At 30.7% G+C, this 10,763-nt stretch overlaps 1 long non-coding RNA gene across 1 annotated transcript; it reads right to left on the reverse strand.

Annotated features, from left to right (window-relative positions):
* Window positions 1–1,707: 1,707 nt before the first annotated feature.
* LOC105333115 (uncharacterized) lies at window positions 1,708–4,185 on the reverse strand. Its single transcript, XR_010713405.1, has 2 exons — window positions 3,680–4,185; window positions 1,708–3,327 (listed from the first exon to the last, which is right to left on the reverse strand). It is a non-coding gene; the product is annotated as an uncharacterized lncRNA (long non-coding RNA).
* Between the last annotated feature and the right edge of the window lie 6,578 nt (window positions 4,186–10,763).

The following is a 10,763-nucleotide window of genomic DNA, read 5'->3' on the forward strand; positions in this document are numbered from 1 at the left end:
AGTTATGAGTGTGTTATATAAAAAAATACAGCTGTCATTCGTGTGACTTTCACAGTTGATCCTTAAATGATATGTGTTGGTTGAAGACATGTGTATAAACGCCAAGATTAAACATAGCTGCTATACATTTTATTATCTTCATTTATTTTAAAGTACTTATACATAAGAAAGTCAGTATTCATTTCTTAAAGATGAAGACGGAAGAGTTCAAGGAACTATTAAGATCACAAATCTATAAAACTGGGTAGCACGCAGTATCCACCTTTCCGCTTTATAATTTTTAGAAGAGGTTCGTGTGTATTTCGTATGTAGAATTACTGACCTGAGAATTGCACAACACAATACACATGTATGTCGACGCAAAAAACCCTTGGATTTATTAAAGATAAAAATCTAGTACGTTTTTGAAAAAATGAAAACGGAATTGTCTGGATATCAACAAGCAAGTATATCTTAAAAGTGTATATACACGTTATGTTGCAATATATGAACAGTATGATATTGCAACGAAAAGTTCATAAATATTTGTTTTAATGTCTGAATGTTTTTATCTCAATACATTTTTTTTATAATTTCCATTTAAATCACAGCCAGTCATTAGTCTTATTTTAACTATCGTGCAGCTGTCTGAAAAAACAAACACAATCAAAACATGAAATGTCATAACTTATATTGATGAAAAAAGCCAACTTATTATTAACGCTACTAGATATGTCCCAAAAATATTAACATGCACAATTCTCTCTCTCTCTCTCTCTCTCTCTCTCTCTCTTTCTCTCTCTCTCTAAAAATTACATCATAATGGTAGTACGCTATCTAGCGGCAAAGGAATGTATGTGTAACCGCAATAAGTGTGACCTGGTTTCCTTAGTTAAGAATTATATAACCACCGACAGTTATGATTGATGTTAATTAGACTAAACACTAATCCATGTTTAATAACGCCAATTTTTTAACAATGACATATATAAATAAATTTGCACGAGGAATGGTTGTCGAAATTGTTGTTTTGTTAATACTCTTCCATAATTTATCCCCCTAAGTTGTCACAATTTTCACTTTCGTTCAGTTTAAAAGTTGCACAGATACAAACAATATCATTCTTAGATTGGCATTTTAATTCAGATAAAAACGGAAAAAATGTCAATGACAAAAAGGAAATTATTTCAGCATGTTTTCATTCTGAACAAAAAAAGATTTGCATAAGCATTCTCCCGTTGGTGATACATGACATTTTTTTTATGTCGTAAAAAATCACATCCACACATGGTTTTCTCAGGTTTGTTATCGTCTTCACACTTTTGACATTCCATCACTTAGTTTCACCGTTAATCTCATTTCTAGCTCTGTTATGCATTTATTTCTTCATAAAAAGATATGCAAATGAAGCCAATCCCTAAATACCACCTTATCTTTTGTCTAATAGTTTTTAATTTGATCATCTGACGAACATCATCATTGAGCTGATCATCGTAATTCTTGTTGTCTGCCTCGTCCAATAGACTTTAGCCCTGAATGGCACAGCGTCAGGTTACAACGCCAAACACTGATTTTGAAATGTTGGGTTGTATTACTTGTCGTCGAACTTTTATCATTTTCATAAAATTATATGCCGTTGATGTTCTTCATAAATCACATCAATTTGTTTTTTAAAGTGTAACATATTTTTCTTGGAAAAAAACCTCCCACAACAAAATAAACACCTGGTTGTCATCAAAATGTTTTATTGTTCAAATGTATAGACAGCATGACTAATTATTCTAATTTGCAAAGAAATGTATTTTTAATGATGAGTATTTCTCTTTTATTTTAGTAAAGAAGGAAATCAATAAAGTTGGTGGTATTTACAAAAACAAGTTCGTGGACAAAATGTGATGGCGTCAACAGCGATCACATGAAGGGTGATTAAGATAACGGTGAAAAATGTGATAACGTAAACGGTCATAAAGGAAGAAAATACAACCCAGGAAAAAAGACGCAACATATACAACGTGAAAGAAATAAATAAAAAGTAATTCAAAATAACATTAGATATTATAATTTTTATACAAAACTGCGTATTAAAACTTATCACTATTTAGTTTACTGATTTACTCTGAGTTTCTTACTATAAAACAATGAGTTATGAATTAAAATTCGACAAAAAGTCTACCGAAAGAACTACTCATATATATATATATATATATATAGTTTGAGTTACATGTGTTGAGCGTCTGCTTTAGGTTCACTCGGGGTTACTTCTTGCTGTCCGTTTGACGCAATGCGTTTTTCTTCTTACCGCCTGTAAAGATCGCTCCTTGTATACCCAATATAAACACTGAATCATAGCAAATCGTTGTGTTACTTATCATTTTATGAACCGAGTTTCCTAAAAGATCTATCCGGTTATTGAAATTGTGAAAATGGCGACGGACAGGCAGACAATTAGCTAAGGGGACCTTATTGAACGTATAACCCCTCCTACATTTTTCAAGATAGGAAGTTGTTCTTTTACAGATCAATTGCACATAGATTAAATATATGCATATTGCTATTAATTTAATTTCTAATGATTTATAAGAGTAACAATAGCGTTTAAGATTAGTCATTTTTTACGAAATATTGCATATAGAGTAGGCGTATATTGTGCTCTATTGTGGAATAACTCCTTCTACAGTCTTAAAGAGAGGATTTGGCTCTTCTGCTTATATTCAAGGTGTGATCGTCTGATTATTTATTTTAGAAAATACTAGCTTTTGAACATTTATTTTTAGCAAAAGTATTGCATATAGAGAACCACATTTTTTTGTATAGGTAATGTTTATCAATTCAGGTTTACAAAAGAAATAATGGATACTGCTTACACAAAACAAAACCCCGGTTCGCTGTGACATTGACAGCATTTCTCTTATTAAACTTGTTTTAACATAGCATGCTGTCATCATGAAAAAACGTATAATTTTTATAACATCATTAAATTACATTTTTAAAAAAATGGGCATATAGAAGACAAATATTAATGTAAAGATCTATAAATTAGTCATTTTTAATGACATAATTTTCTATGAACATTAAAAGGTTATTCGGCAAAAGTATACACTTGGAGTTATATACGAGTTATTCTACAGCATTATATATTTTGTTTTACTGAAATAACAACCACACGGAATGAAAGAAAATACCAATTTCTCGTTAGGTGAAAAAACGAACCAAAAGTATTTGTAGGGTTTTCTTTACACTGACTTCAAGAGAAAATGAAGTAGTATATATATATTTGTAGAAGGCAAAGTGCAGCAATAATAGAGACCGTCCTTGACTTCCGTAATGGTGTCTGTTTGCCACTGGTTTCTAAAATAATAAAATATCAGTCATATAAAAATAAATTAAAGATCTTAAAGAAAAAAGTGAAAGCCGAGACTGATAAATATATTATTTGCAAAAAGGAAGCTCCATTTTCAAATTCAAGTTCGATGCATGTTTAATTGTATAGTATTCGTAAAATCCTTATTTCTTGTTTCTGACATTGTGATCATTTTTTTCCCTCTGATTCAGGTATACTGTTATTCATATTATAAATATGTGTTTCTCTAATTTTGATGATTTGCATTCAGCAACCAAACAACCCTTGTCAAAATTTGAATTTTTTGTAAAAAGAACCCAAAGTGCTGTCTAAATGTCACCTCCTGAAAACTCATATTACCGCTATTTGGATTTGTTGATGTTGCATCGATTTCTGATGATGATGACAATGATGTTGCACTCTCTATGTTTTCGTGTGACGGTGACATATCCTCTGGAGATACTATTGGACTTTTTGATGTTGAACTAGACTGAGTCGTCCTTGTGATATCGTGATAGCTTGAAGTTGGTAAGGTTTCTTTAGATGCCGTGATACTCATTATTGATAAGGAGCCTTTCACTGGCGTCGTCGCCGTAGTTTGCGGTACACTTGAGCTCTCTGAAGACGTCTGTGTAATTTCTGGTATTGTTGGTTTACTAATGTTGTAAAATGCTCCATCCAAGATAAACTGATACATATCCCGATATATATATGGTAAAGTGCATTTCACTCCATTTGGTATTGCTGTCAAATTAATCATTAATATTAGGTTTAAAGATAAAGCATACAAAATTTGATCAAGAATTATTATTTCCTTGCATAGAATGGCTATTATGTTCACATCTCAATTTTAAAAAAACCGCGCAATTCCGTTATTTTCCGTTATAAAATTACTTGTAGCATCGAATGTATGAACCATGTAACTGACATACTATTGCATTTCTTATCGGGGCATGAATTTGGAAAACAATGTCCATATTCTTCTTTGCCCATCAATTTTTTCCTCATTGGAGAGACAGAAGAGTTAAATGAATTATGTTGACAATATATAATGATGACAACGTCGTTGTATAGAGTCGTATTTGCAGAAAATCCTGAAACTAAAAAAAAGATTTACATTGAATTAAACAAAGCAAAACAAAAACAAACAAACAAACACTAACGAAATAAAACCAAAAAGGGATGGAAAATGCTATCATTTGAAATGGTTATTTGTCAAATATGTAACTTTGGTCTGGTAAACAAATAGGATTCCCATATGCTAGACTCTTAACTACAGAAGTTACTTGGTAGAAACCCATGGAATAAAAACAAAAGATTAACAGATTGTACATCTGTAATGTAAATCAATTATGCATATTTATTTCAATTCCTTGAAATGTTGGTATCAGTTGAAATGATTTGTAGTAGAAATCGGGCACTGTTTTAGTCGAAAATGTTTTATGGTCTTAATTTAAATGAATTATATTAAATAAAACCAGCCTGAGGATGGTTTTTGATAGATTTGATCACGACTCAACTAAACTTAGTACCAACCATAATTTTCACCCTATAGGATAATATTCTAAAAATGATTCTTGATAACTTGTACTTGTATTTATACAACTGTTAGCAAGTGTTCAGTTTATCATTATTATTACCCCAAACCTAATGTGAAATGATAAAAACGGCCTAAAAACTGTTATAATAAGATCTTGTTATTGAAGTTTTCTGTGTTATAGAAGTTAAACTATATTTTTCATTTGGTATACCCATAAAGCAAGACTTTGATGTAAGATTGGCGTTTGCCGAACAATCGGCCAGCAATGTACCAATTTGAAGTTGACACAATTTACTTAAGTATCAAAGTTAGTTGTACAATTTCCACCAACGTTGATACAATGATATTGGACCAGCATTGATCTAACGTCTGTTAAGTACCTTTTAAGCAATTTTAAATTTTTTTAAAGGAAACGTGGATCTATACACTTACCAACATATTTCTATCAATTCAAACCCCCTTTAAAAAGCTAAAAAGAAAATGAAGCGTTTTTGAAAAAGCGTTTAAGCCAAATAATCATTCAAGAGTGTAGAATTAAAGAAGACAACCCTGAGATAAGATCACATTGACACTGACTTAAAATCAAGAGAGAGTTTTCACTGCATGAATCTGGTCGGTTCCCATAATACAGAGCTATCTGACCTTTTTGAAAATGTCTTAATAACCATTTTAAATGATGAGTCATTTTCTCCTTTCTATAAGATCACTTTATTTTTTTAGGACCACAACATAATGAAAAGCTTAAAATGAACCATACACTGCATATCTATAACAAGATCTTATTATAACAGTTTATATGCCTTTTTTTATCAATTCACATTAGGTTTGGGGTAACAATTATTTGACATTGTCTTAATTGAGGTAATGAGTTGATAAACGATTTTCAAACTCGACACACTAGTTTCATATGTTTTAGGGTTTTTTTACTATCATTTTTTGTTTTTTTACTAAAAGATATCTACACACAACACCGAAAAATATCCTAACGGCATTCAGATGTTCTTTCATTTTACACTATAAACCCAAATTCCGTTATGAGTGTGTTATATAAATAAATGCAGCTGTCAGTCGTGTGACTTTCACAGATGATAGACGTGCATAAACGCCAAGATTAAACATAGTTGATATTAAATTTTATGAACTTCATTTATTTTGAAGTACTTATTCACAAGAAATTCAGTATTAATTTCGTAAAGATGAAGACGGAAGTGTTCAAGGAATTATTTAAAACAATAAAGTCTAAATCATTCCAGAACTAGGGATTAGTGTAGCTTCATTAAGATCAAGAATCTGTAAAAAAAAAAAAAAAAAAAAAAGGTAGCACGCTGCATCCACCTTTTCGCTTTTTAATTTTAAGAGGTTCGTGTGTATTTCGTATGTAGAATTACTGACCCGAGAATTGCACAACACAATACACATACACATGTTGTATGTCGACGCAAAAAACCCTTGGTTTTATTAATGATAAAATCTAGTACGTTTTGGAAAAAATGAAAACGGAATTGTCTGGATATCAACAAGCAAGTATATCTTAAAAGTGTATATACACGTTATGTCGCTATAATTGAACAGTATGATATTGCAACGAAAAGTTCATAAATATTTGTTTTAATGTCTGAATGTTTTAATACATTTTTTTTAATTTCCAATGAAATCACAGCCAGTCATTAGTCTTATTTCAACTATCGTGCAGCTGTCTGAAAAAAAACCCAAACAAAATCAAAACATGAAATGTCATAACTTATATTGATAAAAAAGCCAACTTATAATTAACCCTACTGGATATGTCCCAAAAATATTTACATGCACAATTCTCTCTCTCTCTTTCTCTCTCTCTCTCTCTCTCTCTCTCTCTAAAAATTACATCATAATGGTAGTATGCTATCTAGCGGCAATGGAATGTATGTGTAACCGCAATAAGTGTGACCTGATTTCCTTAGTTAAGAATTATATAACCACCGACAGTTATGATTGATGTTAATTAGACTTAACACTAATCATTGTTTAAAAACGCATATTTTTCAACAATGGCATATATAAATAAATTTGCAAGAGGAATGGTTGTCGAAATTGTTGTTTTGTTAATACTCTTCCATAATTTATCCCCCCCTAAGTTGTCCCAATTTTCACTTTGGTTAAATTTAAAAACCTGTTTTAATAGTTGCACAGATACAAACAATATCATTCTTAGATAGGCATTTCAATTCAGATAAAAACGGAAAAATGTCAATGATTAAAAGGAAATGATTTCAGCATGTTTTCATTCTGAACAAAAAAAGATTTGCATAAGCATTCTCCCGTTGGTGATACATGACATTTTTTTTATGTCGTAAAAAATCACATCCACACATGGTTTTCTCAGGTTTGTTATCGTCTTCACACTGTTGACATTCCATCACTTAGTTTCACCGTTAATCTCATTTCTAGCTCTGTTATGCATTTATTTCTTCATAAAAAGATATGCAAATGAAGCCAATCCCTAAATACCACCTTATCTTTTGTCTAATAGTTTTTAATTTGATCATCTGACGAACATCATCATTGAGCTGATCATCGTAATTCTTGTTGTCTGCCTCGTCCAATAGACTTTAGCCCTGAATGGCACAGCGTCAGGTTACAACGCCAAACACTGATTTTGAAATGTTGGGTTGTATTACTTGTCGTCGAACTTTTATCATTTTCATAAAATTATATGCCGTTGATGTTCTTCATAAATCACATCAATTTGTTTTTTAAAGTGTAACATATTTTTCTTGTAAAAAAAAAACCCACAACAAAATAAACACCTGGTTGTCATCAAAATGTTTTATTGTTCAAATGTATAGAAAGCATGACTAATTATTCTAATTTGCAAAGAAATGTATTTTTTAATGATGAGTATTTTTCTTTTGTTTTAGTAAAGAAAGAAATCAATAAATTTGGTGGAAATTACAAAAACAAGTTTGTGGACAAAAAGTGATGGCGTCAACGGCGATCACATGAAGGGTGATAAAGATAACGGTGAAAAATGTAATAACGTAAACGGTCATAACGGAAGAAAAGAAAAAAGACACAACATATACAACTTGCAAGAAACAGTGTAACAAATAAAAAGTAAATCAAAATATCATTAGAAATTAGAAATTCGACACAATGCACAGGCACTATATTTATTCTGTCTATTCCAGAAAATTAAGCAAATCAAAACTTAAAATTCCTTTTTTTTATTTACAACGATGGAGAATTTGAGAGTGGCAAATTTATAAACCTATATGGATGAAAGAAGACAGCATAATCGATGTGAACAATGCATACAAAGTGTAATAATTAGTAACAATTCAAAGCAAGGTTTCCAAATATGTATTTGACACAAATATATCAGCAGAATATTCATCCTGTAACTTTTAGACAAAACTGTGTATTAAAACTTAGACCATTTTTTTTTTGGTTAATTCAATGAATCAAAAAGTTAGATGACAAAATGGCATAAATATGCCTTTCAACGACCTTTTTTACATTTCAATGATTTACTCTGAGTTTCTTACTTTTTAACAATGAATTATGAATTAAAATTTGACAATAATCTATCGAAAGAACTACTAATATATAGAGTTTGAGTAACACTTGTTCAGCGTCTGCTTTAGGTTCACTCGGGGTTACTTCTTGTTGTCCGTTTGACGCAATGCGTTTAAAACATATCTGTTTTTATCTTACCGCCTGCAAAGATCGCCCCGTGTATACTCAAAATAAACACTGAATCACAGCAAATCGTTATGTTACTTATCATTTTATAAACCGGGTTTCCTAAAGGAAGCTAATTAGCTAAGGGGACCTTATTGTATGTTTACCCCCTGCTACATTTTTTGAGATAGGAAGTTGTTCTTTTACAGATCAATTGCACATAGATTAGAAATGTGCATATTGCGCAAGAATTTAATTTCTAATGATTTCTAAGAATTACACTAGATTTTAAACTTAAAGTCATTTCTTGGTGAAATATTGCATATAGCGTATGCATATATTGTACCCATATTCTACGAATAACTCCTTCTGCAGTCCTCAAGATAAGAAATTTGTACAGATACCTGATGTGTGATTTAAAAGAAGTACTAGCTGTTTAACTTCTTTTTTTAGCACAAGTATTACATGTAGAACACCACATTTTTCTGTATAGGTAGTGATCATCAATTCAGGGTTAAAAAAGTGATGATTGATGCTGTTGACACAATTAACGGTTGACTTTCATATCGACGGCTTTTCTCTCGTAATACTTCTTTTAGCATAGCATCACCATGACAAAACGTACAGTTTTCATAACACGTCATTGGATTACATTAAACAAGTTGGCATATACATATGGCAGACTAAATGTAGAGTACAGATCTACAAATGAGACAATCGTTAATGATATATTTATCTATAAATGGGACATTACTTCAAATGGCATCAATAATAAAATATTTTGTCTTGAAAATGTCGATTTTTTCCCATTTTTTCATAATAAAATACTGAATTTGCCACGCAAATGCTTATTGTATATGATGAAAGAAAGAATCCTTGTTTCCTGATGAGAAATAACGAACCATTATGTTTGCAAAAGCATATTATTACATTTACTTTAAAGAAGCAAATAATAGAAAACGTGTATAAGGAAGAGCACCGAAATAATAAGGAACGTGTTTGCCTTCATTAGTGATCTCTGTATACCACTGGCGTCTGAAATGATAATGCATATCTCATTTATAATTTGATAGTATTTTTCTTGACATATATGCAATATGTCAAAAAGGATAAAATAAAAAATTAAAGACTGATAGTTATAATTTCAAAATAACTGTTTCAATAAAAAAAAACCCACAGTTGATGCAAGGTTCATTGTTAATTTTATCTGACATGAAAACATATTTTTTAAGATTAAAATATTAATTGAAATAAATTTTCAAAAATGTACCATATGGTGTTAAATCATATATTACATGTAGCTTGATGAGTATACAAGAAAAAAGTAAGTGATTACTTCCCGTATATTTCGATTCATCATAAAAATACAATTTATCCTAGTAATTTTTGGTAATAATTTCTATTGTACATGTCCTTTTTATTTCAATAAATTACATAATAAACCACAATTGCGATTGTCAAACACAAACTTCTGTGTAAAGGGAACACAGAGTATTGAACATCTTAACTTTATAAAACATTATGTTACCTTTATCTGTTGATTTTCCTGGAACTTCTGATGTTGCATCAATTTCCGGTAAATGTGTTGCCCTGTCTGTGGTTCATTTTTGCGGTGACACCATCGTGCTTTTTGATGTTGGACTTTCTTGGGTCGTCAATGTGTTATATTGACAGCTAAGAGTTGTTAAGCTTCCTTTGGGTGTTGTTGTGATGCTTCCTGTCGTTAAAGAGCCTTTTGGTGGCGTTGTTGCTATAGTTTGAGGTACACTTGAACTTTTTGAAGACATAATTTCTGGCATTGTTGGTTCATCTATATTTAACAGTGCACCATCCAAGATACACTGGTATATGTTTTCACGTGTATAGGGTAGAGTGCATTGAATGCCATTTGGTAATTCTGTATCATCGAACCAAAATAATAAACAATGCTTAAATTATAAATATTTTTTTATAATTTGAACGAAAAACTACTACAATACTCTTTAAAGATTGTCTAAAAATGAAGCTGGATAATGAAAAAATTATGTATCAGTTACTAGATTTTCCTTCTCTTAAACTGGTATGTAGAAAAGAAATTAAATGGTTTTTAATTTTTAAAATTTGAATATTTTCCTTTTTTAACCATACAAAATTATCTTCTTTTCTACGATGTTAATAACATTATTTATATAGCGTCACACCTCTTACATGTAAGTTTACTTTGATATAACGTAAACAAGCTTTCTTTTTTTCACATACTATTGC

This window comes from Magallana gigas, chromosome 1, assembly GCF_963853765.1.
Source record: "Magallana gigas chromosome 1, xbMagGiga1.1, whole genome shotgun sequence".
Lineage (NCBI taxonomy): Eukaryota > Metazoa > Mollusca > Bivalvia > Ostreida > Ostreidae > Magallana > Magallana gigas.